The sequence below is a fragment of the Microtus pennsylvanicus genome, chromosome 8, assembly GCF_037038515.1.
Source record: "Microtus pennsylvanicus isolate mMicPen1 chromosome 8, mMicPen1.hap1, whole genome shotgun sequence".
NCBI lineage: Eukaryota > Metazoa > Chordata > Mammalia > Rodentia > Cricetidae > Microtus > Microtus pennsylvanicus.
In genome coordinates this window covers 33870959-33888410 of record NC_134586.1, presented here as the reverse complement: position 1 = coordinate 33888410, position 17452 = coordinate 33870959, and the positions used below count along the sequence as shown (strand labels likewise).

Genomic DNA, 17452 nt, shown 5'->3' with positions numbered 1-17452 from the left:
TATCCCACTGAGGGCTAGTACAACTTTATTTTATTTTATTTATTTTTTAATAAGTTTTTTTAAATATTTATTATGTATACAATATTCTGTCTCTATGCCTGAAGGCCAGAAGAGGGCGCCAGACCTCTTTACAGATGGTTGTGAGCTACCATGTGGTTGCTGGGAATTGAACTCAGGACCTTTGGAAGAGCAGGCAATGCTCTTAACCACTGAGCCATCTCTCCAGCCCCCCAACTTTATTTTAAAAAAGATTTACTTACTTTTTCTTTTACATCTATGTGTGCTTGCCAGTGTATGTGTGCACCACACTCATGCAGGGGCCCTTGGAAGCTGGAAGAAGACATCTGATCATCTGGAACAGGAATTACAAGTGGTAGTGAGCCACCATGTGGGTATTGGGAAGCAATCCTGGGTTCTCTGCAAGAGCAGCAAGTACTCTTAACTACTGAACCACTTTCCAGTCCCAACATGTACAACTTTTATGTTCTTACACTTTTCCTGCTTTTAAAGCTTTTCTGGGGGCATTTAGGTGTTCTTACTTTTTTTTAAAAAAAAAAATACTGTATGTGCATGTGTGCACGTTCAGAGGTCAGAGAACAACTTTAGGAGTTGATTCTCTCCTTCTGCCACATGGGCTCCAGAGATCAAAGATCAGACTGATAAGTTTAATAGTAGATGCCTTAACTATTGATTCATCTTGCCTCACTTTTTCTAATTTTTATTTTTCTTTGCTTTTTTTTTTTCCCAAGACAGCGCTTCTCTGTATAGCCCTGCTTGTTGTGGAACCAGGTTGTCAGGCTGGCCTTGAACTCACAGAGATCTGCCTGCTTCTACCTCCCGAGTGCTGGAATTAGAGGTGTGCACCACCACTGCCTGGCTTTCTTTGCTTATGTTTATAGATTGATTTTTATTTTATGTGTATGAGTGTTTTGCCTGTATGTAACCCATGTGTGTGCAGTGCCCTTGGAGGCCAGAAAAGGGCATCCTATACCTTAGAACTGTAGTTACAGATGACTGTTAGCCTCTGTGTGAGTGCTGGGAGCTGAACCAGAGTCCTCTGCAAAAGCAGCAAATGCTCTTAACCACAGCCAGGTTTCCAGCCCTGCTGTTTATCTTGTTGAGACAGAGTTTCATGTAGTCCAGGTTGACCTCAAATTTGCTATGCAGTCTGAGGTTGACCTTGACTTCCTGACCTTCTGCTTCTACCTCCTTAACTCTACGTTCACACCCCTAAACCTTGATGCACCAGAGCTAGCACAGATCAAATCACAATCACCAAGTACCAGGGAATCAGAGACTAGAACTAGAGATGCTGAGCTCATGGAGCCTCCTTCCCTCCTCTTCTGTCTTGATTTCTCTTCCCATACTGTCTCATTTCCAATACAGAATAATATTCTCTACATGGCATAGAAGGGCTCTTGAGTCCCTAAATCTTAGGGTAACTGAGTAACTGAGTGATGTAGCTACAATGTTGCCAGGGGGGAAAGGCACCATATTGGACAAATATTCTATGGTGGGTAACCAGCCATAGGCAGGAGAGGAGTTCCTGGCCCAAAGGAAACGGGAGAACTAGGCAGGCAGGAACAAGGAATCCACTTCAGTCTTGTTCCTGTTAGTCACAGAGAGTCAGGGTAACTTTTTTGGTAGCTATTCTTCCAGTGTTCCAGATACACCGGAATAAGTCTGACTCCTGTACTTCCAGCGAGCAGTCAAGGACAGTCAAACATAGGCAGGAAAAAAGGATATGATAGTACTGTCTTCCTCTTTCCGAACCTGGGAAAACGACCAGTCCTTCTTCATTCTTTCTCTTTCAGTTATTTTCTTACCTTGCTTCTTCCTCCTCCTTTCCTGGAGTTGGAGTTCAGGGTCTTGTACCTATTGAACAAATACTTTACCACTGAGATACAACTCCAGTTCTTCCATCAATTCTTTTTTTTTTTTTTGGCTCTGTAAACGAAAATTTATTTATTTATTTATTTAAGATTTCTGCCTCCTCCCCGCCACCACCTCCCATTTCCCTCCCCCTCCCCCAACCAACTCCCCCTCCCTCATCAGCCTGAAGAGCAATCAGGGTTCCCTGCCCTGTGGGAAGTCCAAGGACCACCCACCTCCTTCCAGGCCTAGTTCGGTGAGCATCCAAACTGCCTAGGCTCCCACAAAGCCAGTACGTGCAGTAGGATCAAAACCCATTGCCATTGTTCTTGAGCTCTCAGTAGTCCTCATTGGAGAACCGGACTGAAATCTCAAGGTCCAAATCAGAAGCAGAAGGAGAGAGAGCACGAGCAAGGAACTCAGGACCACGAGGGGTGCACCCACACACTGAGACAATGGGGATGTTCTATCGGGAACTCACCAAGGCCAGCTGGCCTGGGTCTGAAAAAGCATGGGATAAAACCGGAATCAATTCTTTAACCCAATGGAGAATAATTTATTGGGGGAATAAATGGTCCTCTAACATTAGAGAAAATAGGAGAAACCACAAAGAAAAGATGGACAAACTTGTTTATAAAAATAAAAAAACTTCTGCCCAGCAGTGCTGATATACACCTTTAATCCCAGCACTCTGGAGATAGAGGCAGGTGGATTTCTGTGAGTTTGGGACCAACCTGGTCTTCAGAGCATGTTCTAGGACACCGAGGGATACACAGGGAAATCCTGTCTCAAAAAAAAATGTATATGTATATATGTATATGCAAATAAATAAATAAACTTCCACTTTTTTTTTTTTTGGTTTTTCGAGACAGGGTTTCTCTGTGGCTTTGGAGCCTGTCCTGGAACTAGCTCTGTAGACCAGGCTGGTCTCGAACTCACAGAGATCCGCCTGCCTCTGCCTCCCGAGTGCTGGGATTAAAGGCGTGCGCCACCATCGCCCGGCTAAACTTCCACTTTTTTGGGTTTTTTTTTTGTTTGTTTGTTTGGTTGGTTTTTTGAGACAGGGTTTCTCTGTGGTTTTGGAGCCTGTCCTGGAACTAGCTCTTGTAGACCAGGCTGGTCTCAACCTCACAGAGATCCACCTGACTCTGCCTCCCAAGTGCTGGGATTAAAGGCGTGCGCCACCACCGCCCGGCCTTCTTCCACTTTTGTTGGTGGGGGAAAGTGTAATTTACCCTACTCCAAATCACGGTTAACAGTGGAAAACCAACTTCAGACTGGAGAAATAGCTCGCATGACATGGTGGCTCACACCTGTAATCCTAGCGTTTGGGAGGCTAAAGCAGAACCGCCACAAGTTGACAACCAGCCTGTGCTACAAAATGAGATGTAGTCTCAAAAGAGACAGTGGTTTAATATCTGTTATATAAACAGTGCATAAAATTCATATTAAGAACCTAATAAGTCATCAAAGACATAGATGAGCTAGAGTAAGCGTAGGGCGTTTTCTGTCTCAATAGTTAGAAAAGGATACAGCAAAAAGGAGAGGCATTAGCCGGGCAGTGGTGGCGCACGCCTTTAATCCCAGCACTCGGGAGGCAGAGGCAGGCGAATCTCTGTGAGTTCGAGGCCAGCCTGGTCTGCAAAGGGAGTTCCAGGACAGGCTCCAAAGCTACAGAGAAACCCTGTCTCTTAAAACCAAAAAAAAAAAAAAAAAAGAGAGGCATTTAATAGCCTTTCACAGCTGAACTTTAAATAGCATTTATTCGGGGGGTGTGTGTGTGTGTGTGTGTGTGTACCTGTGGAGGTCAGAGATCAACCATGGGTGTTTTTTCTATTGTTCTTCGCTTTAGTTTTTGAGACAGGCTAACTCACTGAGCCCAGAGCTCACCAATTGGCTAGACCCACTGGCCAGCCAGTTTCAGCAGTCACACACTACCGAGCCTAGTTTTTTACATAGGCTTTCGAATCTAAACTCAGGTCCTCATGCTTATGCAGCAAGCACTTCGCTAACTGAACCGTCCCTCAGCCCCAAGAAATATTTTTATGACAACAAAATTACTAGGTATAGTTGCAGGGTGGAATATTTCACAGCTTGTAATTGGTGGCACTATGACCTATTTATAGAAGGACTAAGTGCTTTTGAGGTTAAGCAGGTATGTTGTATGGCAACTTCAAAGTACCATGCAAGCCACAGATTTATTCACAGCGGAGCGGAAAGGCCACCACGAATGGTAAGGACAGTTTTCAGAAGTTCTCTTACTTTGTTTTATTTACATGTCTGTATTCCCCAGTCTTGTGTTGTTGGCGTCGTTATTGTTGTTGAGCAACACTAACTGTACATTAAAAAAAAAAACTCCCCTAAAAATTATTTAAACTGCTGGGCGGTGGTGGTGCACACCTTTAATCCCAGCACCCAGGAGGCAGAGGCAGGTGGATCTCTGTGAGTTCAAGGCCAGCCTGGTCTACAGATGGAGTTCCAGGACAGGCTCCAAAACCACAGAGAAACCCTGTCTCGTAAAAACCAAAAAAAAAAAAAAAAAAAAAAGGAAAGGAAAGGAAAAAAAATATGCCAGGCCATGTCTGGTGGCAAAAGTTTGTAATCACAGCTACTTAGAGAAGCTGAGACTGGAAGATCACAGCTTGGGCTAGCAAGAGAATTCAAAGCCAGCTGGAGTAACTTGGTGTCTCAAAAAGTCAGGAGAGGTCTGGGAGTGTAGTTCAATAATAGAGTACTTGCCTGGCACCTGTGGGGCCCTAGATTTAACCCTCAGTGCCAAACTGGGTGTGGTGCCATCGGCTTGCAATCTCATCACCCAGGAGGCCACGACAGGAGGGTCGGGAGGTTTGGTTTTGTTTTTAAGAAAGGTATTTTTTTATTCCTTTGGAATTATGTATATATGTGTGCATCTGCATCTATGTGCATGGGTGTAGGTGCCCACGGATGACAGAAGCATCAGTTCCCCTGGAGCTGGAGCTATAGTAATGGGTACCAGGAACTGATGGATCCTGTGACAGAGCAACACCTTCTCCTAACCCCTGACCACCTCTGCACCCTGGATAGGAGTCCGAGGACAGCCTGTTCTCAGAACAGTTGTTTCACAGATGCTGGCTTTGTTTGTTTATTTATTTATTTTAGTTTTTTCGAGACAGGGTTTCTCTGTAACTTTGGAGCCTGTCCTGGCACTAGCTCTGTAGACCAGGCTGGTCTCGAACTCACAGAGATCCGCCTGCCTCTGCCTCCCGAGTGCTGGGATTAAAGGCGTGTGCCACCACAGCCCAGCCACAGATGCTGGCTTTGTACTGTACCAGTCTGGTGTTCAATTATATTTTCACTTCTATTATTGTTTTATTTTATTTTTTGGTTTTCAAGACTGGGTTTCTTTGTGTAGCCCTGGGCTGTCCTGGAACTCACTCTGTAGACCAGGCTGGCCTCAAACTCACAAAGATCTGCCTACCTTTGCCTCCAGAGCGCTGGGATTAAAGACATGCGCCAACACCACCTGGCTTTATTATTATTTTGTTTTGGTTTTATTTTTATTTTTTCAAGACAGTCTTTCTCTATGTAGCCCTGGTTGTCCTGGAACTCTCCCTGTAGACCAGGCTGGCCTTGAACTCAGAGATTTGTCTACCTCTGCCTCCTGAGTGCAGGGATTAAAGGCATGCATAACCACCATTTGTCATTATTGTTGTTTTGTTGTTGTTGTTATACTGTGTTGTGTGTGGTTGAAGGTGTGCAGCCTAAGTGTGGAGACTTTCATGGGATCTGGAGATCAAGCTCATGTCACCAGGCTTGCATAGCAAGTGCTTTTATCCACTGAGTACCTTCCTCACACACACCAACACATATACACCGACACACACACACACCAACACATATACACCGACACACATACACCACACACACACACCAATACATATACACCGACACACACACCAACACATATACACCGACACACACACCAACACATATACACCGACACACATACCAACACACACACACCAACACACACACACCAACACACACACACCAACACATATACACCAACACACACATAACACACACACCAACACACACACCAACACACACACACCAACACACATACACCAACACACACACCAACACACACACACCGACACACACACACCAACACACACACCGACACACACACACACCAACACACACACACCGACACACACACACACCAACACACATACACCTACATACACACACCAACACACACACACCGACACACACACACACACACTTACATACACAGTGCGTTTCTGGTGGCCAGGAGTGAGATCCTGTCTCAAAATGCTCAGCCCCAGAAAAGAATGGAGACATTTTCTTTCCTAGACAGCAGCTTTTCTAAGAAAGCTTAGTTTCAAATTATTTCTCCTTTTCTGGAACCGAGTGTTTTAGTCATGCTCTGTATTAGGGGATCTCCCTCTACCTTTTTTGGTGCCTACGCTCAGTGTCTCAGGAACAGCCTGTCCGAGGGAACCAAAGGTCCCTTCAGACTCCCAGTCCCATCAGACCTCAGCAGTCCCCTGGTCGGCACAGTCCTCCTCTTGTGCCTTCCTTCTGACCCTCCAGCCTCATGCCTGACTTAGTTATGAACTCATGCAAGAGGACCCAGAGACAGATGTACACAATGGGCCTTTACAGTTTGGACCCAGCTTACCAAACTGACTCGGTGCCAGCTATCTGATCTTGCCCTTCCTCTTTCTGCACCCCAGGTTCCTCATCTCAGACAAAAGAGAGTCTTTACTTGCTGGAACATAGTTGTTGTCTCATGGTGGCCCCCCACTTTGTTCTCACTCTTCCTGAAGCTCCTCTCCAAGGCTTAAGTTTATTTATTTTTCATATTTATGTGTATGTGTGTGTGAGAGTGTATTCCCACCACATGTTAACAGGAACCCACAGATGTCAGACGAGGGTGTTGGGTCCCCTGCACCTGGAGTTACAGGTAGTTGTGAGTCTCCTGATGTAAGAGCTAGGAACCAAACCTGGGTCCTCTGCAAGAACAGCAAGCATTCCTAACTGCGCAGCCATCTCTCCAGCCCCTCTACTTTTTGGAAGGGAAGCTTCTTCTTCTTCTTCTTCTTCTTCTTCTTCTTCTTCTTCTTCTTCTTCTTCTTCTTCTTCTTCTTCTTCTTCTTCTTCTTTTTATTACTTGGATTTAATCATTGGAAGCAAACTAAATGGAACTCTTACAACAGAGAAAACTTGCATGTCAGGACTTTTTGAAAACTGAGATGGGACAGACTGGGGGGCTGCTCCTCCATCCGATCTTTTGTGAATGAAGTTGTCTGTCTACAGCGTTCCTGGAACTCTGGCTCAGGAAAGGGGAGAGTGCTGGTTCTGTGTATGACTCTTACTCATAACTCACTCCTGGCCGGCATCTGGAGCACCGCTTTGCCGGCTCTGGCCATCACACTTTTTCTGGTGGCCAGAGACAATGTCCTCAATCCACAGAAGCAGAACTGGAGTCTCTACTGCTGTTTTTTATGTTTGTAGCTTCACAGTCAACAGCTCCCACCTAGCCAACTTTCTCATGTCCACCAGTCACACCCAGGTCTCCTGTGCATTACCTGAGGGGGGTAAGCACACAAATGGTGCTGACCCCCCAGTTCTGGTTCAAGGTACAAGAAATGACCTCTAGCCGTGGTGGTGGCGCATGCCTTTAATCCCAGCACTCGGGAGGCAGAGGCAGGCGGATCTCTGTGAGTTCGAGGCCAGCCTGGTCTACAAGAGCTAGTTCCAGGACAGGCTCCAAAACCACAGAGAAACCCTGTCTCGAAAAACCACAAAAAAAAAAAATGACCTCTAAAGCCTGGGTCATGGCTCTATGTGGCCATCGTTCAGCACCAGTCATGGCCTTAGCTTTTTCTGTCAAGGCATGGGCCACAGGCATCTCCAGCACCAGACTCCAGCTAACGGTTCGGGAGAATGTGGCTAACGGTTGCGGCACACTTGCATAGCATCCTGTAGGTTGGGTTCTACTTCTGAGAGTATCTCCTGTTTGGCTCCTCTATGAAGAATGGTGCAGGCCTCGGGCCATTGCACTCGGTTATGAGTGTGAAGTATTCATCTCCTGTCTTCTTGACTTCCAATAGGCCCGCCCCTGCACCAACATCTCTCAGTTCCTCTGGTCGGCTGACTATCCATGCCCCAAAGGCTCTAGCAGTGACAACTGTCTGTCGTCTAGACTCTGAATGGCTGTGATATTGACCAGCATGTGGTAGTGCTGAGCTAAACCTGAGATCCCCTTTTCCAAGATGACCACAGCTAGTGGATGTACTCTTCTTCCATTTGCAGGATTTGGGTGAAATCCTCTGTATAACCTCAATGTCAGCCTAGCTTGCTCCTTTCTCATACTTCAGAGAGGAATCCAGTAGCACGATTCAAGGATTTTTAATGTAGTCGTATTTGTGGATAGTCACATCCTTGACTCCCATAAGGCACACGGTTCTTCGGTGATGCTCCCAGGTAGCTTTCCCACCCTTGCCTACTTCTTGATGCCGCTCTCCTTTTGGCCATTGTCTTCAAAGTGCACCGTCTGGACAGCATCCAGGGCAATGTTGCATGCCAAAGAGGACCACTGACCGAAGACTTTCATAGTGATAGAGCTGTCGATGTTCAGCATCGTGTCACGGTTATTGACACCAGCAGGGGCACTGACTTTCTTCAGAATGCTGATCCTGTCATCCAGTGCCATGCGTAAGCACTGAGCACCACTGTTGGGTGCATCTGAGCACTCTGGGAAGTGCTCAGCCACAGACAGCATTTCTCTCCACAGAGTCCCATCCCTGTCCTCTTCATCCTGGTCCTGCTAATTTCAATCATGGACGTGGCTGCTGAATGCTCAAATTGAGTATCTTGAAGAATGTCATTGCTATCGCTGGTCATCATGATGCCTCCCATTGGGTTCAAAAGCATCTTCATCATAGATTTAGGTTCCAAACGTGTCCAGATTACATCTGCTATTATCTTAGCAACATTGATATTTCTGGATAGAATTTTTCTTCGCTATTCATGCTTTGTATTCTGATGACCATGAGCATTGAATGGTGGCCCATCATGGCGGGGAAACCCCTTCTTCCTTTTAAGACTCTGATACGCAGCTTTGGATGTATTGTACCACTTTCTTTCTGATGTCTGTCCTCTCTTTCCTATCTTGGGGCCTGATCATCGCGGTGAGGCTTGTCTTAGTCACTGATTTTTTTGTTTGTTTGTTGGTTGGTTGGTTGGTTGGTTGGTTTATTTATTTTGGTTTTTGAGACAGGGTTTCTAGAACTTGCTTTGTAGACCAGACTGGCCTGGAACTCACAGAGATCTGCCTGTCTCTGCTTCCTGAGTTCTGGGATTAAAGGTGTGCATTACCAACACCCAGCTTAGTCACTGTTCTATTGCTGAAAAGAGACACCGTGACCAATTCAATTCCATTAAAGGAAAGCATTTAATTAGGGGCTTTCTTAGATTTTCAGAGGTCCATTATCATCATGGTGGGCCTTTGGGAGGGCCCTGAAGCAGTAACTGAGAGCTATGCCCTGATCCATAGGCAAAGAGAGACAGTGAACTTGGCATGGACTTTTGAAACCTCAAAGCCTAGCTCTAGTGATACACTTTCTCCAGCAAGGCTAAACCCACTCCAAAAAGGCAACACCTCCTAATTCTTCTAAGCATTCTCAAAGAGTGCCTCTCTCTGGTGACTAAGAATTCAAATATATGAGCTTATGGGGGCCATTCTCATTCAAACCACCTCAACACTTTCTTTCAATAAACTTTATTTATGAAGGAGATTCTGTGTCATGTGTCTTTCCAGAACCGGCTATAGCCACTTTATTATTTCTCCTTTATTATGATATTTTACAGGTTTTAGGTTGTTGGATCCTTTAGTTATGCTGGCCACTTGCAGCAGGGGAAGCTGGAATATGGTGAAGTTGAAGCAGCAAAATAAAAGTTTTAATTTAAATTTATTTGTGTGTATGCTTGTGCACAAATTCTACAACACACTCTTGAGGAGGTCAGCTGGGGGAATTGGTTCTCTTCTGCCACCTATGGGTCCCAAGGATCACACTCAGGCTATCAGATTTGGTGGCTCCTTTACCCACCGAGCCCTTCACTGCCCTTGTATAGGTCTGTGACAGGGACAAAGAACTTGTTTGTGCAAAGTATATTACTCACAAAGGATCCTTCACTGAAATGTCTTCCCAGAGTATATTTTAATGGTATGCCCTGAACTTTATCAGAGGTCACAATGAGGGGAGCTAGAGAGATGGATTATGAGCACTTACTGCTCCTGCTGAGAACCAGGGGTTTGGTTTCCAGCACTCACATAGGGGGGCTCCAAACTGCTGCAACTTTAGTTCTGGGGGTCAGATACTCTCTTCTGGACCTTCAGGCATCTGCATGCAGGTGGTGCATATAAACTCACAAAGGGTGCACACGCACATAAATAAATCAGTGTGTGTGTGTGTGTGTGTAAGACAGAGAGAGACAGAGAGAGAGAGACTCACTTTGAACCTTTGACTGGCCTGAAACTGTAGACTAGGCTGACCTCAGATGCACAAAGATGTTTTCCAGAGCTGGGTATCAAGAATCTTTAAGAAAGGTGGGGAGGGGGAAGCTGTGGATGTGGTTCAGTTGCACAGTGCTTGACTGTACAGCCTTGGGTCCAATACCCAGTACCATGAAACCGGATGTGGTGGAACAGCGGTACAGTATGTAACCCCAGAATTCAGCAGGTGGAGTCAACAGGATAAATTCAGGGCCATCCTCAGCTACATATTGAATTTGAGGGTATCTTGTCTTAGAGAGAGAGGGAGAGGAAGAAAATAATCTCCCCTGAAATCCTCACTCCATTTTCTGTCAGAGGTGCAGGGAACATTTCAAAGCTTCATTCTAATGAGATACGAAATTTCGTTCTAGTCATTTTAGAAGCCAGCATAAGAATGACTCTGAGGGACCTGGAAAGATGGCTCAGAGGTTAAGAGCACTTCCTGTTCTTCCAGAGGTCCTGAGTTCAAGTCCCAGCAAGCACATAGTGGCCCACAACCATCTATAATAGGATCTGATGCCTTTTTCTGGTGTGAAGGCAGAATACTGTATAAATAAATAAATAGACAAATAAATAAATACATCTTTAGCCAGGCTGTGGTGGTGCACACCTTTAATCCCAGCACGTCAGAGTCAGAGGCAGGAAGATCTCTGTGAGTTTGAGGCCAACCTGGTCTGCAAGAACTAGTTCCAGGAAGAAAAAAACAAAGCTACAAAGAAAGACTGCCTCGAAAAAAAAGGTGAAAATGAGATTGGCTCAGAATGTTTGACTGTAGAGGAAAAGATGGCATCCAGTTGGCTACAAAAACTTGGATCATTTCTTTTATAGAAACTGGAATGATGCCGGGCGGTAGTGGCATATGTCTTTAATCCCAGTACTCAGGAGGCAGTGGCAGGCAGATCTCTGTGAGTCTGAGACCAGCCTGGTCTACAAGAGCTAGTTCCAGCCCATCAAAATCCCAGCAAAATTCTTCAAAGACCTCGAAAGAACGGTACTAAACGTCATTTGGAAAAGCAAAAAACCCAGGATAGCCAAAACAATCCTGTACAATAAAAGAACTTCTGGAGGCATCACAATCCCTGACTTCAAACTCTACTACAGACCTACAGTACTGAAAACAGCCTGTATTGACATAAAAACAGACAGGCGGACCAATGGAAATGAATAGAAGACCCAGATATCAATCCACACACCTGATTTTTGACAAGAAAGCAAAAAATATTAAATGGAAAAAAGAAAGCATATTTAACAAGTGGTGCTGGCATAACTAGATATCAACATGGAGAAGAATGAAAATAGACCCATATCTATCACCATGCACAAAACTCAAGTCCAAATGGATCAAAGAACTCAACATAAAGCCAGCCACACTGAACCTTATAGAAGAGAAAGTGGGAAGTACACTTAAACACATTGGCACAGGGAACCATTTCCTAAATAGAACCCCAGCAGCACAGACACTGAGAGAAACAATTAATAAATGGGACCTCCTGAAACTGTAAAGCAAAGGACATGGTCAACAAGACAAAATGAATGGGAAAAGATCTTCACTAACCCCACATCAGACAGAGGTCTGATCTCCAAAATATACAAAGAACTCAAGAAATTGAACACCAAAAGATCACATAATTCAATAAAAAATGGATACAGACCTAAATAGAGAACTTTCAACAGAGGACTCTAAAATGGCTGAAAGACACTTAAGGAAATATCCAATATCCTTAGTCATAAGAGAAATGCAAATCAAAACAACTCTGAGATTCCATCTTACACCTGTAAGAATGGCCAAGATCAAAAACAGTGATGACAACTTTTGCTGGAGTTGTGGAGAAAAGGGAACACTTCTGCGTTGCTGGTGGGAATGCAAGCTGGTACAGCCCCTTTGGATGTCAGTGTGGTGATTTCTCAGAAAATTAGAAAACAATCTACCTCAAGACCCACTAGCCGGGCGGTGATGGCGCACGCCTTTAATCCCAGCACTCAGGAGGCAGAGGCAGGCAGATCTCTGTGAGTTCGAGACCAGCCTGGTCTACAAGAGCTAGTTTCAGGACAGGCTCCAAAACCACAGAGAAACCCTGTCTCGAAAAACCAAAAAAAACGACCCACTAATACCACTTTTGGGTATATACCCAAAGGATGCTCAATCGTGCCACAAGGACACGTGCTCAACTATGTTCATAGCAGCTTTGTTTGTCATAGCCAGAACCTGGAAACAACCTAAATGCCCCTTGACCGAAGAACGGATAAGGAAAATGTGGTATATTTACACAATGGAGTTCTACACAGCAGAAAAAAAATAACAACAGCTTGAATTTTTCAGGAAAATGCATGGAGCTAGAAAACATTATTTTGAGTGAGGTAACCCAGACACAGAAAGACAATTATCACATGTACTCACTCATAGGTGGTTTTTAAACATAAAGCAAAGAACGCCAGCCTACAAACCACAATCACAGAGAACAATGTGGACACTAAGAGAGACTTACATAGATCTAATCTACATGGGAAGTAGAAAGTAGAAAAAGACAAGATCTCCTGAGTAAATTGGGAGCATGGAGACCTTGGGGGAAGGTTGAAGGGGGGAGGGAAGATACAGGGAGGGGAACAGAGAAGAATGTAATGCTTAATAAACATCAATAAAATTTTAAAAAACAAATAAATTAAAAAAATCAACTAACCCATCCACCATCACCCCAACCCATAAAATATATGTTTCCCAGTTTTCTAGAGGACCTTGGCAGGCTTAGGGGTGCTCAAATTTTAAGAGGGATGTTGAAGTTAGGATCGTCTGGGTTGGAGGCAGAACTTTTCCTCCAAAGGGAAAAAAAAGCTAGTTCCAGCATAGGCTCCAAAGTTACAGAGAAACCTTGTCTCAAAAAAAAAACAACAAAGAAAGAAAGAAAGAAAACAAGAAAGAAAGAAAGAAAGAAAGAAAGAAAGAAAGAAAGAAAGAAAGAAAGAAGAAACTGGAATGATGGGGAGGTGGTGGTGGGTGTAGAGGCAGGTGGCTTTCTCTAAGTTTGAGGCGAGTTCCAGGACTGCCAGGAACTTGTTGTCTTGAAAAACCAAACAACAACAAAATTTTAAATAAAAATCTGAATCCCTCCACCATGTTATTTTATTTTGCGTGCGTGTCTGTACACATACCCTGAGTATATGCAGTGTCTGTACACATACCCTGAGTATATGCAGCTACCCACAGGAACCTGCAGAACTAACAGAATGCCTTGGAGCTGGAGTTACGGCCATTGTGAGGCACCTGACTTTAGTGCTGAAATCTGAATTTTGGTCCTCATCATTGAGCAGCAAGTGCTCTTAACTGCTGAGCCACGTGTCCAGCTCCGATCTCTATTTAGTTACTTGTCTAAATGGATCTCTCACAGGTCCTGAAGCTCATCAGTGTAGCTAGGCTGGCCAGCCAAACTTCAGGTGGCCTCCACACCCCTCCAACAAGATACTTTTTGTATGGGTTTTGGGGAATCTGAACTCAGATTCTCGTGCTTGTGTGGTAGGATTTCATTATAGCTCAGCCTGACTCAGAACTCACTCTATAGCCCAGACTGGTCTTGAATTTATGGCAACTACCTCATCCTCCCGAGAACTAGGTTTACAGATGTAAACTACCATGCCCAGTCTAACTGTCTGACTACGTATCTATCTGATTTTTATGGGGAAGGCTATCCTATTTTGCACAGGCTGCCCCAAACTCCTGAGTTCAAGTGATTCTCAAGTCTCGGCCTTCCTAGTGACTGAACTTACCTCTAACACCTCTGCCTCAGAGGACATTTTGAAACTGAGATAGAGTCACTGTCTCAAAACTAAACAAAATAAAACTGAGATACTTGGGCCCCAGCCTCAGAGTTTCCAGGTCTATAGGTCTGTGGGTCCGGGCCTGAGAGTTCTTTCTATTTTATCAGGTTCCCAGGTGATGCTGAGGCGCACACACACCCAAGGACCACACTTTGCCGTTTTTTGTTTTTATGTTATGTGTATGATTGTTTGGCTTGTATGTATGACTGTGCACCACATGCATGCAAGTGCCCACAGAGGCCTTAAGAGTGCCTCGAGTCCCCCTGGGACTGGAGTTCCAGCTGAGCTAGGAATTGAACCCTGGTCTTCTGGAAGAGCCTCCAGCGCTCTTGATCACTAAGCGATCTTCGCAGTCCCTGGGGACTACTTTGAAAACCATTCGCCTGGGGAATAAATCTGCGCTGGTTTTCAGCCTTTCCCAGCCTGCTGCTAGCCTACTTTGCAGTTTCATCTGCCCTTCCCCTTCTCTGCACACACCCAAGAGCTGAAATTCTCACCTCTCTAAGCCAGCTGCTCACACCTCTGCATTTTATTCCTCTGTCTGGAATGTCATCTTCTGTTGACCAGCCCTTCCTGTCTGAGGCTCTCTGAAGCCCCTCTCGGCTCTCTGAGCTGCCATTGAGTCATTCTCTGCCCCAGGTCCCTGGCAGCTTGCTCACACTCTTCTGAGCCTGCTCTTACCGCCTGCATCTTCCACTGCCTGTCACGGGAGCCTTAGTCACCTGTGCCTCTAGAAACAGCTGTGGAGTAAGGGAACAAACGTGTGATTGAGGAAGGAGAGCAGGTAAATGGAGTCAGTGGTACCCAGCCAGGGCACATCATACCAGGGGGCCATTTGTGCCTGTTTCTCTCTGTTGAGTCTGGAGCCCTAGGCCAGGAGGGGACTTTACCTGCTGACCAAAGTCCTCTGACATTCATCCACGACATCTTCAACTGGAGTTCTTTCAGGAGCTGGCAGTCTGGGACCTGCTGTTGCACAAGCTTATCTCTCTGGGCTCACAGAGGCATCTGGGACTTTGGAAAATATTTTTGGGTAGCAGATGCAGCCCTTCTAGGGCCAAGTAAGATGCGATAGACTTTTTTTTTTTTTTTTGCCCATTTAGTCACAAAGTGTTGGGGTGGCTTCAAGTAAAAATTGGACAGTGACTGGAATTTATTCCTTCTCTACCGAGGGATCCCAGTTTCCTCCCAAATCCACAAAGGAGGCCTGATTTGGCCCAGTGACACCAGACATAGCTGCCCAAACTGTATAGAGGTAAGGCTGGAGATGCAGCCCGGTTAGTAGCATGCTTACCTGTCAGGCACAAAACCCTGAGTTCCATCACCAGCACAGCATAAACGAAGCATGGTGGTGCATGCCCATCATTCCAGCATGTGGAAAGAAGGGACAGGCAGACCAGATGCTCAGGGTCATTCCAAGAGTGAGTTTGAGACCAGGCTGGGATCCGTGAGATTCTGCCTTAAAAAAACAAAAAAACAAAAAAAAAAACAAAAACTGAAATGGGCTGGAGAGATGGTTCCGCAGTTAAGAGCACTTGCTGCTCTTCAGTTCCCAGCACCCATGTCAGGCCACGCTTGACCCCTGCAACTTTAGCTCCATAGGATCTGAGCTCTCCTCTGGCCTCTGAGGCCACTCTTAACCTCTGCAACTTCAGCTCCATAGGATCTGACGCCCTCGCCTGGCCTCTGAGGTCACCAAATTCATGTGCGCAGACACATATTTGCATATAATTAACATTTTAAAATATTAAATAACAAGAGAACTGTCTGTGGGTGGTACTTCCTGGAAACAGTAACAGTCTGTACCAAGGCTGCAGACACCCTGTAGGGCATCACTTCTCTGTGAGCCTGCGTGTCCTCTGTGGCCTTACAGGAGAGGCCAGCTCCCTTCCTGGTCTCTTGGATGGAATAATAAACCCTCACAGCTGCTCCGTCCTGTCGGTCCCCAGCACACTGCCTTCTATGTACAGTCTCTACCTTCCTCCTCTCATGCTTCTACCCAATTTGGGGCCCTTGGATCTCACCTCCTCCACAAAACTCTCTGTTCCTGAAACTCTCCCCATGCCACCTACCATACTTATGGACAGCCCTAATGAATATGGAATGAGTGGTTAGAATTAGGGGTTTGTGAGCAAGGCTGCCATGTTGGCACAAAATGGCTCTGCCCAACGGAAGGAAATGTTATTCATACAGCCTGTTCTGGGCCAGGGGTTGCACCCAGTTCCATAGCCAAGAAGCGCTGCTCAACCACTTGGACCAAGCAAGGGTGTGTAACATCCTAGGCCTCCGTGTTTTCATCTGTGGAGAATGGGATGTTGTTGGTATCCTACCATATGCCCAAACAAGGTTAAAACAGCAGCTGGTACCTGGCTAATGTTTATAGAGTGCTTGGTTTCATTATTATTGTTGGAGTTACTGTCTTTCTTTCCTGTGTGGGTGTTTGTTTGTTTGTTTTTCTCTCTGGAAGATATGAACAGCCTGGGGACAATGAGTCATTACCTGTCCCTGCTGCCCCTAATAGCAGGCAGAGAGCCTGATGTCGTTCCCTCAGGCCCTTCCTCCATCTTTATGTTTGTCCAGTGTATACTCTTATTAGTCAGGCCTTTCTGTTTACAAATGACCCAACCTGGTTTAAGTTAACTGAAGCCTTTATAGGCTGACCTAACTAGCAGTCTGTTGGGAGGTCATGTGACTCCAGCTGCTCCACTTCCTGTACTGCTGCTGAGCTGGCCTAATTCCCAGGGGTTCACCCACATGCAGGAGAACAGGCCACTGTGTGCCTTTGTTTCCTGTTTGGGCTCCTTCCTTCCCTTCTTTCCACTCTTCCTTTTTCTTTCCTTTCTGTTGTCAGACAGGGCCTCATGTGGCTGATGCTATCCTCAAACTTGATATCCAGCCAGCGAAGACCCTGGTCTCCTGATTTAGCTACCTCTACCCCCAGAGTGCTGGGATTGCAAGACACCATCTTGCTCAACTTCAATTGTTTTTGTTTTTACAACAAGGTCTCAAGTAAGTCAGGCTGTCCTTGAACTCCTGACTTTCTTGCCTCTAATTCTCAAGGGCTGGGAATGCAGGCTTGTACAACCATGCCAGACCCCACAGAGCAATTTTCAGGACCGCCTGAGTGACTCTGGTTGAGTCACAGTCAGTTTTGAACCTGTCATTATGATTGGCCAAGGGTTTGACAGTGACATTCCATAGCAG

At 45.5% G+C, this 17452-nt stretch overlaps 1 long non-coding RNA gene and 1 pseudogene across 1 annotated transcript; both read right to left on the bottom strand.

Annotated features, from left to right (window-relative positions):
- Window positions 1-7263: 7263 nt before the first annotated feature.
- LOC142855498 (T-complex protein 1 subunit gamma-like) lies at window positions 7264-8960 on the bottom strand (annotated as a pseudogene).
- A 5927-nt stretch (window positions 8961-14887) lies between these two features.
- Window positions 14888-15594, bottom strand: LOC142855677 (uncharacterized). Its single transcript, XR_012911538.1, has 3 exons — window positions 15543-15594; window positions 15139-15262; window positions 14888-14988 (listed from the first exon to the last, which is right to left on the bottom strand). It is a non-coding gene; the product is annotated as an uncharacterized LOC142855677 (long non-coding RNA).
- Window positions 15595-17452: the final 1858 nt, after the last annotated feature.